We start from the raw sequence: 17,291 nt of genomic DNA on the forward strand, positions 1-17,291 counted from the left end.
CTAGCTTTTAGGAGAGCAGTTCAGTGCACTGAAGAGAAACTAGCCATTAATGCAGCTTTCACTTAAAAGTACACTGGTGGAACCTCCCATATCTAGGTGTCTATGAATTTAAAGATCCAGTTTCAGCGATGTTCTTTATCACTTGGTATTTGATACCCTGGGTTCTCCCACCCATTTTTCTCATTCACTGTCTCTCCCTTGCTTCTAGAGAAGTAGAAGCTTTTATCATGCAAGGTGCTACAGAAGAATCAAAGACTGCACTCTGGCTCGGCAGTTACACCAGCCGCCTTGGCTGTCCCCGGCCAACTCAGCGCCAGCCCTTCCATTTCCTGCCTCTTCCCCCCCCCCCCCCCCCCGTCACAAAACAAAAAGAAGAAAGACAGATGTTCTGTTCCCTTGATGTCACACCTCGTACTTTTCCTAGTCTGTCTGCTCATCTATTTTTGGTAAAAGAGTCAGGATAATCTTAGCAGGGCTTAAGGGTCAAAACGACTAAAGTTCAAGCCCTGAATTAACCACATGCTAGCTGTGAAACCCTGGGAAAGATATTTAACCACTCTAAGCCTGCTTCCTGTCTCTGAAGTGGGAAAAAGAGAGACAGGGTTATAAGGACAAATGACACAATGCATGTAAAAAAAGCTTAACATGGTAGCTGGCAGATGGTATAAGTGACCAATAAGTGTCAGCTGCTGCAGTCACTGTTACTCCTCCTTCAGTGCTCTTCTCCGAGACCTCAGCGAACAGGATAGCTGGGGGTGGAGGGAAGGGGTATGACTCCTTTCTTCTGTGGTTAGCATTAGCTATATTCTGCCAAATCTGCAGCACAGCAAACCAGCACTACCACCGTCTGCCATAACTTTCATGAAGGGGGTTTGAGGTTGCTAAGAGAAATTTTTTTGCATGCTTTTTCTTTTAAATTCGGGGAAAGCCTGACCAGGCGGTGGCGCAGTGAATAGAGCATCAGACTGGAACCAGGTTCGAAACCCTAAGGTCACCAGCTTAAGCATGGGTTCACCGGCTTGAGCGTGAGATCACAGACAGGACGCCATGGTCACTGGCTTGAGCCCGAGGTCGCTCGCTTCAGCAAGGGGTCACTCACTCTGCTATAGCCCACCATTCAAGGCACATATGAGAAAGCAATCAATGAACAACTAAAGAGCCGCAATGAAGAACTGGGGCTTCTCATCTCTCTCCCTTCCTGTCTGTCTGTCTCCATCTGTCCCTCTCTCTGACTCTTTCTCTGTAGAAAATAAATAAATAATAAATAAGTATAAGTTCTGAGGAGAGCAAGGGGGTAGAAAAGTCTCTTTTTATCAGTCCTGAAGAGATATGAGTACAAAAGACAAGGTGCAATTTCTAAACTCTTATGAACCAGACTATGTACACGGCAGCCTAACAACTGATTCTTATTCCTTTGTTTGAAAGTTACTGAAACCTAAATAACACTCAGCCAGGACTTCTGATTTCATTTACAATAGGGATAAGCTTCCTTTCAAATAAGAGTAGAAGCCATTACCTGAATGGTGTTTGGGGAAAGGAGGATCTTTTTCAACAGCAAGATAATGTCCAGGGTTTCAGGGCTCTGCAGGCACTTCCCAAATCTCCGATTTAAATAAAATGGAGCCAAATCTCCACACAGAATTAATACCAGTAACAAAGATGATTCATTCTAATGGCATGCTTTATTGAAAAAATTTTACTCCCATATGCCAAAGTGGTACAGAAAGGAAAGGCGTTTTCAACAACGGGAATCCACTGCTCACTGTTTTCTCTCTCTCTCCTACACTTCGGCTAGACTTCGGTCCTCCAACCCTTGTAGCCAATCCAGGGAGGATTCCAACCCCTCCCCTGAGGATCCCCGTAAGGGGAGCACCTTCTTTGCTGCCTGGTGCTGGGCTTTGGGAAACTAGAAGAATGATCTCTCCACCGTCTGCATAAGCTGTAGGCTGCCTTGGAAACACATTTGACCAAACCAGCAAGAACTGAAAAGTCTGACAGGGCCAAGTCAAGGACATAGAGCAACTGGAACTCTTCCACACAGCTGGTGGGAATATAAACTGCCATTGAACGCTTTGGGAGAAATTAGTGGGCATTATCAGGTGAGGATGAAGATGTGAATACATCTCAGCACAGTAATTCCACTCCTAGGCATATGACCAGCAGTGTCTAACTCATCAAGCATCTACAATGATGTACTATGCTGAGAACTGAAGATACAAAGATAAGTAAAACGGAGAAACTAAGGTTAGTACAGCTGCCTTGAGAGGAACCTTAACAAATCTTTAATGACTTTCTTTCATTGTAATGTAGTGAAGGTGAACTCAGATTGAGGAGACCTAATTTCCAGTCTCTTCTTTAACTTCTGAAAATAATATCTTTAGATTGTGCTAGCTTGAATATTCCCCAAACATTGTATCTCAAGACCAAAGTTTGAGGACTTTCTGTGATGACAGATATGTGACATATGTGCACTGTCCAATATGGTAGCCACTAGCCACATGTGGCTCCCCGGCACTTGAAATGTGGCTAATGCAACCGCTGAGCTGAAATTTTAATTCTTTATCAAATTTTAATGTAAGTAGTCACATATCGTTAGTGGCTATCTTACTGTACAATGCAGTAAGAAACTCAAGAATATATGCCCCAAGATATATGTAAAAAAAATTCATTTCAGAATTGTTTGAAATACATTAAACAAAAACAACCCGAATGTCTATCCATAATAAAACAGATAAACTGCAGCACGTGCGTAAAATGGAATACTGTAGAACAGTGAAAAACAAATGAATTCTATCTATAAGCATCAGTGTTGTTAAATCTTAACAGTGTTGGGGCAACCCACAAAAGAATTCAGGCCATGATGCATTCTTACAAAGTCTAAACACCAAGTATAACAAGTATTTGGTGATATAACCATTAGTGATGCTAAAGCTATAAAGAAAAGCAAAAAAGATTAAAAATAAAAGATCAATAATAAAATAGAAGGTAACATCATGAAGGCAGCAGAGACAGCAGTTACAATCTGGAAGCAGCACAAAGGAGGCTTCAATAGCATGGCTGATGTTCCGCTTCCGTCCCCTTATAGTTCTTTCGTAGCCTATATGTTACAGATTTTATGCTTACAAATACTTCACAATGAAAGAAAAGGAAAAGCACCGATCACCGCTTCTTGCATCTCATCCACCAACCCCCACCCATGCTCAGACTGGGAGCTTCTCCATGGCGGGAACCAGGATTTGCTCATCTTTGGATCTCCAGTTTTCAGCAGGAGCACAGGAGATACTTAATAAGTACAGTACCTAGTGAACTGAACTCATATCTGAGAAAACCAGAACTCTTCATGATCTAAATTTGTTAACAATTTTGTTTTCCAGGTAATGTTAAATATAAATATTCCTGTGCAGTAACAAAAAAATAATTTCCTCCATTCTAAAATGCACTCTCCCCTCCCCACATTTTTAACATTTCTGAAAGTAGAACGCTTTTTACATTTGAAGCTGTCCTTCAATAGTGGTGTTTCTCAAGGCTAGAATTGAGGAATGTAAGCTTCACGAAGGAAGGACTGAGCCTCTTTTGTTCATTTCTCTACCCCTAGAGACAAGAACAGTGTCTAGCACTTAGCAGGGGTTCAAGAAATAGTTATTGAATTTAAAAAAAAAGGTAATATCTATTATTACTGCAAGCCTCCTGTGCAACTAAGTCTGTGCTAAAAACTTTACATAGATTATTTCATTTACCTTTTAGCAAGGTTAGTTCACCTGCCCAGGAACATGTAAATAAATAGCTGAAATGGAAACTAAGTAGCAAAGGGAGGATTCCAATTTATAAGTAACTAGAACCCCAAGTTAGTCAGAGACAGGGCAGGTGCGTGAAAAAACCTCAGCAAAGTTTGCCAGATATTCCTCCGTATCCACCCTGACTTACAATAAAACTCGTTCACTTAATGGTTCACACACAGAAACACATGTTCCTGACAGCATCAAGTTCTATTTCTAAATGTAGAAAATGCCTAAAAGGGGCCGAGTTTTATCATCTACAGGGTCACCTTATTAAGAAGACCTTTAAAAGTCCATTTAACCTAACATCTTGGCAAGAGATATTCCTAACCTCGTTCGAAAGAGAGCTGAGGTCTTCTGAGGCCAAATAACCTTGGTCCTCTGAGAAGTAAGCGGTTAAAGAAGATACTCAAAATTAGGTCTACCTCCTGGGCTCACCTGGATCTCTTCACTACATCACAGCAAAAGAAAGTCATTCAGGATTTGTTAAGGTCCCTCTCTAGGTAGCTGTACTAACCTGAGTTCTTTATATAGATTATCTTGTTGAATCCTCTTATCAATTCTGTAAGTTAGATATTATCTCCATGTACAAGATGAGAAAACTAGCGTTCAGAGGAATTAAGTAACTCACCCCAGGTCACACGCTTGGCATTTGGACTAGAAGCCAGAATGGTTCCCCCTCACCTTGCAGATCTGCAAGGTGAAAAAGGGATAATTAACATTAGTACAGAACTCTACAAAGTACCTTCATGTTATTGAAAACAATATAAGAAGTAAACTTCTATAAATAAGATCTTTAAATTGTGCAAGCTTTAATATTCCCCAAACATTGTATTTTAAGACTGGGGTTTGGCTAAATAGCAACAAGAACATCTAAGCAACGATGAAGGTGTCATCTCTAAGACTGAACTAGAGACACAGCAATTTTTAAAATTCCTGGCATTTGCAGTTGATACAAAAGTAAAAATAAAATTACTTTTCAATTTCACATTTAAGTTAAAAAGAGAAATTTTTGAAAAAATAATTCAATCTTGTCTATTTTCACCCATGTTTTCCATGTGCTACACACAATAGCTTATTTTGCCACAAAGGTTTTGAAGACTTTCTTCTCTTTCTTTTCTTCCAACACCACATCCTCTCTCACACAAAACAAGGTGTGACTGAGAAGCAACTTCAGTCTCTCAAAAGAAAAAGTCCTGCATGATTTTAAGATATTATCATCATAACTATTCCTATCTTATGTAGAAAATCCCACTCACTTTGGAGAATATTGCTTTTATTTCTGAAACTGATGCAAAACTAGTATCTCCAGTAGGGGTGCAACTCTATGTACTAGAAAACTTCTTAATTATTATGAAAAGTTTTAAGAAATTAAAATTTGTTACTCAGAATGAAATGATATAACCAATGGTCCCAACAACATCATTTGGAACATTATAGATTCTATTTGTTATTTAAAAAAGTAAAGACCCAACTGTGTACTGAACAAGTAAAACTGTGTGTTAGCTTTTTGTTTTCATGCCAAGAATTTTTCCAAGGGGTTTCAGACCTTCCTCCTTGATTTCTGAACACTTTCTCCAGAAGGTTCCTAGCTCAATGGGGTGAAACAACAATGTTGTCATTAACCTATTTTGTTTGAAAGGGTTGAAAGGGGGTTTGGTGTATATTACTCCCCTTTTGTGATTTATAATGCAACTCCCCTTCCTGCAGGGTCAAGTACAAAAAGAAAGTGGCACAGTAAATTGCCTACTAAAACAAGACCCCTATCTAATCACTTAGTTTTAAAAGCTGTTATTCCTTATATTATTTTACTTTTCTTTCTCCTCAGTCTTGTTAAAAATCAGCTCACTTGATGTTATCACATCATCAAATAAAAAGTTCTAGAAACAACTTCCTATTTGTGGAAAGGACCAGAAGACACACAAAAATTGAAGAGCTCTTGAATGGTCTTTCCTCAAGCCTTCTGTTTGTAAGGAATGCAAACAAAATCCTGGAAGGCTTCTCTCTGAATTGGACATACTTCCTAATGAGGCTGATTTAAAAGCTGTAACATGTAATCAGAAAACAGCCAGAAACAGCGAAGTTCAAATACATATTCCCCGGGACCCACGGTACACATACCCAGGAGCCACGCACAGTTGCTTCAAGTGGGTCTCGACCGCACTCCTCGCTCACCTGTTTCTGGGTTACACATACTCTTCTCTGTCAGTTGTGCCCACTCCACACACTTACAAATGACTTAAAGTGCCACCTGTCCCCAAACGTCCCAGCTACTGACACTCCCGCGCCTGTCCGCATACTTACGTGTACGTACACACACACACACACACACACACACACACACACACACTTGCGCACGCACGTGTCCACACGTACACACCCTCGCCCTGGCTCCTCCCAGAAGGCGGATCGGGCGAGACCAGCCAGGCAGGGCCACCGCAAGGTGGGTGGTCCCAGGCGGTGGGTGGTCCCAGGCGCCTGGACCCCACGGGCGCTGTCACCGCTGTCACCACGGGCGGACGCTTAGCCCTGCGTCCTCAGCGCAAACTCCGCGCGGCCGCTGGGGTTCCACCAAACTGGAGGCCTCGCCGTGTCCCATTTCGCCGGCAAGTGTCCGCGCCCCTCACCGCCAGGGTGTCTCCTGAGCCCCGGAATTTAAACCAGGACAGGCCGGGAGGAAGGGGAGGATCATCTTACTGACTTTCCGCATCGCAATTCCTCCAGGACTGCGAATAGCAGAATCGGGGTGGGGGGCGCTCCCAGTTTTAAAGCTGCTTCCGGCCATCCCCAGCGCGGGGGGCTCTTTTCATCAAAAGGCGAATTCAGAGGACAGGGAGGCGCACACGAGACCGAGGGTCGCCTCGCTGGCACTGCAGACACCCTGCCCCGACCTCCCCGCGCACCCGTCCCCAGGTCGTGGAGGGAGGCGCCCTGCAGCCGCAGCTGCCCCTCCGAGAGCCGAGCCGCGCGCTGACAGCCCTGCCCCTGAAACGCGGCGGCCACGCGGTGCAGCCCCGCAGTGCCCTCCCCCCTGAAATCCCGGCCCCAGCCCCGCGCACCTTGGCGGGCTCCGAACCGCCCCTCGCGATTCAGACTGTGACAGCCCCTCTGGCCCAGATCAGGGTTTCTCCGAGTTCCCCGTCACAATAATAAGGAAGTTCCCCTTCAAGCCGGCGGGTGGCAGAATGCGCCAGGTGAATGACTTCCCACCCGGCCAATGATACCCTTCTGGGGCAGGCCGCCACCAATGGCAGCTGCTGCGCAGCCGAAGGCGGGGCGTCGAGGTCCGCGGGCTGGAGGTGGGGACAGGTTCAGACTGGGCGGGCGGGGGGATCGTCCGGAGATGACAGAATCCGCGGGCCAGCGGAGGGGACAGCAGCGGCGCGGGCGTGTGTTGGCCAATATCCGAATGCGGGACACAGAGCGTTAGCGCGGGAAAAGGACTGTATTTTTCTGGCGAGGAAGCGAGCGGGGCTGATGAATGGTTGTGTTTCTCAGGTTCTGGGATCCAGGTCTAATTTTAGCGGAGGTGACCACAAGCTTGGGACATGGAGGGCGGGAGATAAAGGGTAATAATTGGAGGTGAGTTATCACCGTATTATTACATGGTACAGCAGTCTTCTTTTCATTCTCGCCCTGGGAGGACTGGGAGCGCGAAGCGGACACACTGTGTTGTGCGGTGGTTGAGGCAGGACTGGCCCTCCTGGAGGCTTGTGGGTCGAAGAGAGCGGTGCTGCAGAAGCGAGGAGGGCGTGGGGAGAGGAGGATTGGTGGGTAGTGGCTGGGGGAACATGAAATGAAGTCACTAAACAGATTAAATCTTATCATCTGAAAGAGACCATGTGGCCTAAAACTCATAAATGGATGTAGAAGTTTATCCCTCCTGGCCTTGAATCTCAGAGCTTGCTTCTGCTTCTGACAGCAAGGTCAAAATGCTTCTCCAGTTCCCCTGGTTCTTGTCCTGTCCACAATCAATCTTTTCAAGAAAATATTCTCACGAAGGTGACTTCTTGTGTCTGCTGATCCTTCTCAACCCCTTCAATTTGAAACACAGAAGAACAGTGGGAAAACACTCCTTTAACCCAAAAGAATGACTTCTTACTGGAAGAATTTCTGCAACCTGGCATTTGAACCAGGTCCTTTGAGGCCAGATTCTTCACAAAGCTGTTCAAATCAGGTCAGGTCTGCTATCGCCTGCTCTGAGAATCTAATAGATTGGCTGAGCAGAAAACAAGTTTTAAAAAGTGGTGTATCATGTTGGCTGGCATATGAACTCTCAGTGACATAAGGAAAGTTGTCAAATGCTCCTGAGAAAAGAAAGATAAAGAAAATTTGTTATTAGGTAGCTAATAAACTAATTACACCTAAAAACTAATTACAATCCCAAGTGAGTGCCCACATTTTGTGAGTAAAAGTCTGGGGGTCATCTTCTAACAGGCAGTTGGCCCTCACCTATTCTTTATGTGGGAAGACACCCTCATACTGAATTTTCTACTTCTCAGGATATACTCTGCTTGTTTACCAAGAGTCAACCAAAGCAAGGAAACTTTGTTTTCCTCATTATACCAATGGATTTGGTGAGACCTGCCTTATCCAATCAGAACTACACAAATTGTAGCCTGGGTTGCATCTATACCAACCAATCAGAACTGCACAATTTGGAAGTCTCATTTGCATAAAATTGGGACGTTGGGCAGAAATTTCTCTATGAAAGATAGTGAAACACAATTTAGGTTGCTACCTGAATATGTGTCTTCCAGGCTGCAGCTCCTTTTGCTCAAATAAATGCTTTTTGCTCTTATTACATTCTAAAATTAATTTGGTTTAACAACATAATCCCAATATAAAGAAGAACTCAGGGAATGGCCAAAGAGGAGTCATGGCAGGAAGGGGAGGAGGGGAATGATGACTTGGGAAGGAGAAAAATAGGTCCTACTTTCATGTGTCAAATATGAGGTTTGTAATCAATTAGCATTTGGATAAACATATCTGGCCCATGGCTCAAGTGTTTTAAATGAAATGTCATCTTGTAAAGCATTTTTCTCTATTTTGAGTTGTTTAACACAATTTATCCATAAAGCCTATATATACCCAGGCTAAATGATCCAAGCTTATTGAAAACTGTCCTATAACATACACCATTAATTTATTAATGTGAAAATTATCTTAGCGGAAAAAGATATGGTATATCAATATTGTCATCAATAAAATAACCATTAAGTATTCATTGAATGTCTTCTGTGTGTAGTGTTGCTGGACAAGAAGCATCATTCCTGACTATAAAGGGCTTACATCCATTATGACTATTTTTTTTTATTTTTCTTGAAACTATTCATAGTTTGCATTTTTTTTCTTCCATGCCATTTGAATAAAACACAAATACCTAATCTTAAATATAAGAAACTCACTAGACTCATATAGGCTAAAATTAATTAATGTTAATATGATTGGATGGTTGACCATTTCCTAAGAAGCCTTTAGCATGAGCATTGGTTTGTCCCTGAAGAATTCATACAATAAATCCATGAAGCTTTCTCTTTTCACAAGATCCCAAAACTTGTACTCCTGTCAGTATTATCCAACCTATCACTATGACTGTACTGACATGAGCACCGGGGGAATGCAGCCAAGGGTTGTGTAGCTAGAATCAAGAAGTTGTTTTACCCTTCTAGATGCAAAAAGACAAAATTCTTCAGTTTACTTGTGTCAAATCAAAATAATATCATCATAAAGAAAAAATAAAAAACCTTTCTTTGAAGTCTGATTATGTGTGAGCCAAACAAAATTTAAGAAATTTTATTATATCATAGAAAAGCTAAAGTGAGCCTATGGAATTTCAAAAGGCCATACATATGTCAATATTAGACAGCTCTAATAGATTAGCCATAAATTCTGGAAGAACATGCATAATAAATGGTTTAGTGTTTTAACATTGTAATACATGATTTGTTTGATGACATTATATGATGTTAAATGTGTTGTCCCTTGTGGCAATGCATAGTTCATGTTGCAATGTGTGTGTTACATTAATATGTCATTTTCTTTCTTTTATTTTAATTTTTATTAATTTTAATTTATTCTGTTAACATGGATTTAAGTGTCTCACTCACTATAATATCCTTACCCCCTACCGCCATATCTCCCATTTCACCCCCTTTGCTCTCCTCCCCCTAACTCCCTCCTCCCTTCCCTCTGGAATTTGCTGTCCTGTTATCTGTATCTATGTGTCATGTATATATAATTTCACTAATCCCTTCACCTCCACTGATCCCATCTCCTCATCCCCGTTCCCTCTGACAGCTGTCCCTCTGCTCCCTGTGACCCCGCCTCTGCCACTATTCTATTCCTCAGTTCACTTTGTTCATTAGATTCCACATATAAATGAGATCATATATTTGTTTTTCTCTGCCTGGCTCATTTCACTTAGCATAAGAATCTCCAGGTCCATCCATGCCATCACAAAAGGTATGATTTCCTTCTTTTTCACGGCCTTATACTATTTCATTGTGTATATATACCCCAGCTTTTTAATCCACTCATCCACTGATGGACACTTGAGCTATTTCCAGATCTTGGCTATTGTAAACAATGCTGCAATAAACATGGGAATGCATATCTTCTTTTGAATCAGTGATTTGCTATTTTTAGGATATACAGTGTATTCCTAATAGTGGGATAACTGGGTCAAAAGGCAGTTCCATTTTTAATTTTTTGAGGAAATGCCATAATATGTCATTTCCTTAATTCTAGCAGAAGCCTTTTTATTTTCTTGCCTTCGTTGATTTCTCCGTCTCACTTTGACTAAATCTATACCTTGCAGATATAAGAAACAACCAAACGTGTAGAGAATTTTTCTAAGAGTTTATTTGAATCAGAGATATGCCTAGAAGCAAGATTTTAACAGACTGAGAAAAGTGCTTCAGAGAATAACAGTTTGCTGTTTGTTTTATGCATTTGAGATAAATGAGGAAATGTAAGGAAAATTAAATGAAGGGTGAGGGGGGTGAAGGAGTTATATTCAGTGGGACACTTGAATCCATGTTACCACAATAAATTAAATTTAAAAAATAAAAATTATATATATTATTTAAATATATATTATTTATATATTTAAATAAATATATTAGGAGATGAAACAGAGAGCAGGACTTTTTCTTTATATAAAAACTTGTTTTCTCTGTACCTGGAAAAAAAAAGGAAAATTAAATGAAGGTTTGAGAAAGTAAATAGGGTCAATGGCCTCTTGCATACAAGGTGGTGTCTGAAAGGGTGGTCAGGCATTGGAAGGAGGAGTTTGAAAAGGGGCATTTCTAAGTATGCTAACACAGATGCACAGAATCAATGGATTGGCTTACTGAAAGCAAATATAGCCTTTTAGTAAAGAAGTTACATGCCTGGGATGTGACTGCCCACCGTGATCTGCCCAGCTAAGAATTTATGATTAGATCATCCTGTGAGGTTATTTTCCATAAGACCTTTTTATTTTTCATCCAGAAACCATAGTCAAGGGGTTCTATTTGTAAAGTTCCTATATAATATAACACAACTTATTTAATATAAATCTTAAAAAAAATATGTATAGTATTATTTGTATTTCCAAATTTTATGGCTTCCTTTTATATAAAAGGAAACTAACTGGTATTTAACTTTCTATTGGCCTTCAGCATTTTATTTTCATTCTACTTATAGGTAAAAGCCCAATGGAATCAGCGATTATATTTACTTTTAAGTTGTTGACCAACAAATTGTTACCTTATAGATACTTAAGATTCTAGAATCTTATAGATAACATAGTTAATTCTGTTTCCCACTTCCTATTGGCTTTTTTTTTATTGCTTTTAGAGAGACAGAGGTCGGAGGAAAGGAAGGGAGGGGGGAGAGAGAAAGAGGCATTTATTTGTTGTTCCACTTAGTTGTGCCTTAGTCGTGCGCTCATTGTTTGCTTCCCATATGTGCCCTGATCAGGGATTGAACCTGCAACTTTGGTGTTTGGGGTGACACTCTAATTCACTGAGCTAACTAGTCAGGGTCACTATTGGCTTCTAAGCCTAGAGCAAAATATATGTCCTATATGTACAGAATCTTATTGTATGCACTTTTGAGAAGTAACCTCATTTCAAAGTTCATTTTTATTCTCCTTTGTCATTTTCCCATTATACTCATTTTCTTACCTATTAAAAAAACCCTTGTATTTCTCTTCACAAATATAATAAATATTCACTATATAAAATTTATAAAATATATATAATAAAAAAATAAAAACAACCTATTCTTTCACCACCCTTTCTTAGTTCTTAATATTTTGGCACTTCCCATTGCATGTACATTAATTTCTAAAAATTACTATATACATAATATTTTAAACTATGTTTTCTGAATTTAGCAGTATATTTAACATCTTTAATAGAATTAAATACTATTCTACAATATCATTGGCAATTGCATGTACCCACAAAATGGATATACTATAATTTAAGCAATTTCCCCATTTTTGCAAATGTAAATTATTTTTCCATTATTTGCCATTATAACTATAGTGCAGGAAAACTACAAATAGTGAACATAGCTAAATATTAGCCCTCACTCTTGATTATTTCTTTAAGATCAATTCCTAAAAATGGAATTGCTAAGTCAGGCAGAATATAGACTCTTAAGCTTTGTGATATATTGCCAGTTTTCCCTAACAAAAGGTAGCACCAGAAATACACACACACACACACACACACACACACCACTCCTTACCAGTAATAGCATTGTTTTGTTTTGGTTTATATTTTATCTTTTTTAGTGTACAATTTTGTAAGCTACCTTAAGTCTCGATCAGACATGTGGGATATAAAAAATAATAATAATAAAAAACTCTAGTAAAATAAAGAATCATGGAGCACACATCTAAAAACTAGCCTAGGTAAGATGTTTCTAAATATTCAAATCAAGAAACATCTAGGCCCTGGCCAGTTGGCTCAGTGGTAGAGCGTCGGCTTGGTGTGCGGAAGTCCCGGGTTCGATTCCCGGCCAGGGCACACAGGAGAAGCGCCCATCTGCTTCTCCACCCCTCCCCCTCTCCTTCCTCTCTGTCTCTCTCTTCCCCTCCGCAGCCGAGGCTCCATTGGAGCAAAAGATGGCCCGGGCGCTGGGGATGGCTCCATGGCCTCTGCCCCAGGCACTAGAGTGGCTCTGGTCGCGACAGAGCAACGCCCTCGATGGGCAGAGGTGGGCGTGCCGGGCGCATGCGGGAGTCTGTCTGACTGCCTCCCCGTTTCCAGCTTCAGAAAAAAAAACAAACAACAACAAAAAAAGAAACATCTAAATGCATAAAAATGCGCACTGGCCAGACAGTTTGGTTGGTTAGAACATAGTCCGGAAGCACAAGTGTTGTCGACCCTCTGTCGAGGCACACACAGGAACAGATGAATGTTCCTGTCTCTCATGCACTCTCTCCCTTCCTCTCTCTCTAAAATCAATAAAATAAACCTTAAAAAAATAAATGTATAAAAATGCATGATTGGGGTTGTTGGTCCTTTGCTGAAATTTTGTTTGATGTCATGTGTTTCCCCCAGTCCTCCCGCACACCTGCCAAAAATAAAGTTTCAGAAAGTGAGTTCTGTACAAACTGAAACTGTTGTTAATCACTTTCATCTTCAGTACAGTTGAACAGCCAATAACAATGAATTAATGGTTCACCAAGTTCTATAGCAAAATAAAAGCAAAGTGTCAGAATTTGTGTCATCCAGCAATAGAATGAATGGTAGCCAGAAAAAGCACTGCATTGTCCATTTCTCAAAAAGAAAACTTACTATCATTATTAATAACATTCACTGCAGTCCAACCACTTTTGTCATCAGTCACCTTATTATGTGTACTGGTGTGTTATAGGCTTTATATAAGGAAATAATCTTATTGACCAATCATCAGATAAGCACATACTTTGAGTTCTTTTGTAGCTTTTAGGAATGGATTTGTACCGTCCCATGTCCCATTCAAGTTCTTGCCCAGTTTCCTTTTTTATTAAATAAATAATAAAATTTCAAGGTAGGTTTATAGCTGTCAGCTTAAAAACAGTTAAAACGACCTGCCCAGTACCTGGACGATATAATCCACTATACTTTCTAGGTCTTTGGAAGGTATTATAGATTAAATAGTAACCCCTACCAACCCACCCAAATTCATGTCTATCTGGGACTGCAGAATGTGGACTTACTTAAAATTATGTCTTTATATACATAATTAGTTTCATTAGGATGAGGTCATACTAGATTGGGAGGGCCCTAAATTCAACAACTGGTGTCCTTATACGAAGGCTATGTGAACACATAGAGACACACAGGGGAAATGCCATGTGAAGATGTAGACAGGAATCAAAGTGGCGTGTCTACAAGCCAAGGAATGCCCAGCAACGACCATAAGCAAAGAAAGAGGCATAGAGAATATATTCTCCCTCAGAGCCTCCAGAAAAACCAAACTGCCAACACCTTAATTTCAGACTTCAGCCTCCAGAATCATGAGATAATACATTTCTGTTTTAAGCTGCACAGTTTGTGGTACAGCAGTGCATATGTTACTACAAAAAGTATCTATAATAGATTTTTAATATAGTCTAGCTATGGCATCTGTCACCAGGTTGCTTGCCAGGGTTAACTGACTGCTCTGGCATCTTCATCCAGAGTTCCCTTCCTCTGAGAGTTTCATATGTGTTCTTCCCAGATTGTGAACTCAACCAAAAATAATGACATTTCCAAACTGATAAAATCTATTCTTAGTCAAGGTATATGGGGAGCTGTACTCCCTGGCTAGATATTTCCAACAAACATTGACATCCCTTTACAGGCAAATGTAAGTTAGCCAAATCTGTTTAATAAAATACCTCCTTCTACCTGATATTTTGTTTGTATGAGTCAAATCACAGTTCCATATCAGTTTCATTTAGAAAATATATAAATTATATAAGATTATATTAATACGAGCCTTGACCTTGATGGAATTTCAGTCATTTCAAAGACAAATTATTACAGATATTTTCCTTGCTATTATAGCAGAGCAGGTACGCTTTATGATTTGACTATAATAGTAGAAGTTGAAAATATTTGAATTTATTTTACTTGCTTTTGAATTAATCACATAAAAAATTATATTATATTATATTATCACATAAAAAAAAGACTCTGAATATGAAAGTGAAACTTTATGTCTATGGAGAGGACCCAGGGAAATGAATCATACCCACAGGGAATTCCACTCTTTATATTATTAAAAGGAAATCTTAACATTAATAATTTAAATTTTTCAAAATGTCATTATCTTGCAAAACAAAAAGGAAAGTGTTCATTTTGATCTGTACAGATATAGAAAACTAATTACCTAAACAAATTGCATAAGGAGAGATTCTGACCTTGGGTGAGCCTATGAAACATTCAGCAAGCTTGACTATGTTGAATCTAAGCTACATTGAGAAGTATCTCCTCACTAAATAGCACTGAAATCAAATTTACTACAGGAATATTTTACTTAATGATCAACTTGGCAACTCTTGATAATTTATTTCAGTGGGAAAAAAATAGTTGTCGCTGATTAAAAGCAACCCTAGTTTTCTAGGTCTCATCTATCCTTTGCTGATGATAATTATTTACTGAGTTATTTTAATATCTACTTTCTGTGAGATATTATTTTTTGGTATTTAAAAAATTCCTTTAAGAAGTATAGATGAAATGTTCTGTAAAAATACCAAAACAAAATCTTTTAAAAAACACATTGTCAGAAAATAAAATAACTCTCCACCAGAACGAACTCTGCAACCTCTTTGCAGGCTGGCTCTGGAAGCAGAAGCAGGAGCCCTGAAATGGGTCCAGTAAGAGAAACGAGAAGCAGAAGTGAGCTGCACTGAGCTGCAGCAAAAGAATGAATGACAGCACAGTTTCCGGGTGTTACCTTTCCTGCTGCCTTTTGCCCTTTGTCTTTTCTCCTCTTTCCTCATATATCCCTGCACCATTAGGGCATAATTCTTACATTTCTTTTTCTTTTTTTTCCCCATCTTATATCCTTTTGAGAATCTAGTGAAAGTTGTACATTGTCTCCACAAAAATGGTGCATATACTCACATAATTATGCATACTGTTCTTTGTATTCACAGACTCTATGTCTGCACACTTCTTCCTCTATATTATGAGCCTTTGCTTCAACCGCTTACTAAATCTAAGAATCTAGTAAGCTCACTCATGCTAAAATGCAAGGCGGCTTAATATTTGCCATTCTCTCTTTGAAAGGAATTTCAAGTGAAACGACTTCATCTTTAACTGATTTAACTGTAATATGAGAGCTGCATTTTGCTTCCTCAAATGGCCCTCCCAGAAGCCCCAAAATGTAATCTCCATATTGGGTAAACTAGATTTTGGATTCCGCTCCCCACCCTCAAAATCAAGCAAAATATGTAAAATTCTTTCCCCCAGAAATAAACTCCCCTCTAATTGCCTTCATAATCTACATTCAGAATCCTGAAATTACCGTGATTCTCAATTTTTCTCCCCCATCCAGTCAATTATCAAATACCATCATTTTTCTTTATACTGTCTTTTATATCTATCTCTTCTTCTATGTATTAGTTTCCTATTTCTGCTGTAACAAATTGCCATACAATTAGTGCCTTAAAACAACACAAATTTATCTCTTACTCTTCTAGACACCAGAAGTCCTAAATGAGGTATACAGAAGCAAAGTCAAGGTGTTGACAAGGCTAAGTCTTTCTGGAAACTCCAGAGAAGAATTTGTTCCTTACCTCTGCCCATATTCCTTAGCTCATGGCTGCATGAAGTTTCTACTTCTATAGTCACTTCACCTTTTCCTAACTTTGGCCATCCTGCTTCCCCTTGATAAAAACCCATGTGATTACATTGGGTACACCTGGATAATCACCCCATCTCAAGACCTTAGTTGCACCTGCAAAGTCTCTTTTATCATATAAGAAAATATTCACAGGTTCTGAGGATTAAGACACAGACATCTTTTAGGGACCATTATTCAGCCTTCCACACTAGTCTACATCACCTGTTCCTCAACCCTAGTTTTGTTCTTTATCTGTACCCCTGGACTACAGTTGACCCTGAAACTATGCAGAGGGCTAGGGGTACTGACCCTCCTTGTAGTAAAGAATTGCATATAACCTTTGACTCCCCAAAAGCTTAACTTCTAATAGCCTACTGTTAACCTGAAGTCTTACTGATAACATAGTCTATTAACTTTGAATTTGTATGTTTGTATATTATATGTATTATGTGCGATATTTTTACAACAAAGTAAGCTAGAGAAAGGAAAGTGTTATTTAGAAAACCACTGAAGCCCTGGCTGGTTGGCTCAGTGTTAGAGTGTCAGCCCAGAATATGGATATCCTAAGTTTGATTTCTGGTCAGGGCACACAGGAGAAGTGACCATCCATCTTCTCCACCCGTCCCACTCCCCCCCCTCTCTTCTTATCCCACAGCCATGGCTCAATTGGCTCAAGCGCATTGGCCCTGAGTGGTGAAG

The 17,291-nt window shown here is 39.9% G+C and overlaps 1 protein-coding gene and 1 non-coding gene across 9 annotated transcripts in view; one reads left to right on the forward strand and one right to left on the reverse strand.

Moving 5' to 3' along the window:
• HERC3 (HECT and RLD domain containing E3 ubiquitin protein ligase 3) overlaps positions 1-6,954 on the reverse strand; it is a 157,099-nt gene extending 150,145 nt beyond the window's left edge. For 4 of the 8 annotated variants that reach the window (XM_066233624.1, XM_066233620.1, XM_066233618.1 and 1 more), the window contains exons 1-2: positions 6,836-6,954; positions 4,408-4,469 (exon numbers count right to left, since the gene is read on the reverse strand). The gene's annotated coding sequence lies outside the window, so the exon portion shown is untranslated. Of the gene's footprint in view, positions 1-4,407; positions 4,470-5,897; positions 6,041-6,835 lie in introns of those variants that run through there. The other 4 variants (XM_066233622.1, XM_066233619.1, XM_066233621.1 and 1 more) reach the window with 3 other exon arrangements.
• Positions 6,955-12,723: 5,769 nt separating this feature from the next.
• TRNAT-GGU (transfer RNA threonine (anticodon GGU)) lies at positions 12,724-12,799 on the forward strand. The gene has a single exon. It is a non-coding gene; the product is annotated as a tRNA-Thr (tRNA).
• Positions 12,800-17,291: the final 4,492 nt, after the last annotated feature.

Source organism: Saccopteryx bilineata, chromosome 5 (genome assembly GCF_036850765.1).
Source record: "Saccopteryx bilineata isolate mSacBil1 chromosome 5, mSacBil1_pri_phased_curated, whole genome shotgun sequence".
NCBI lineage: Eukaryota > Metazoa > Chordata > Mammalia > Chiroptera > Emballonuridae > Saccopteryx > Saccopteryx bilineata.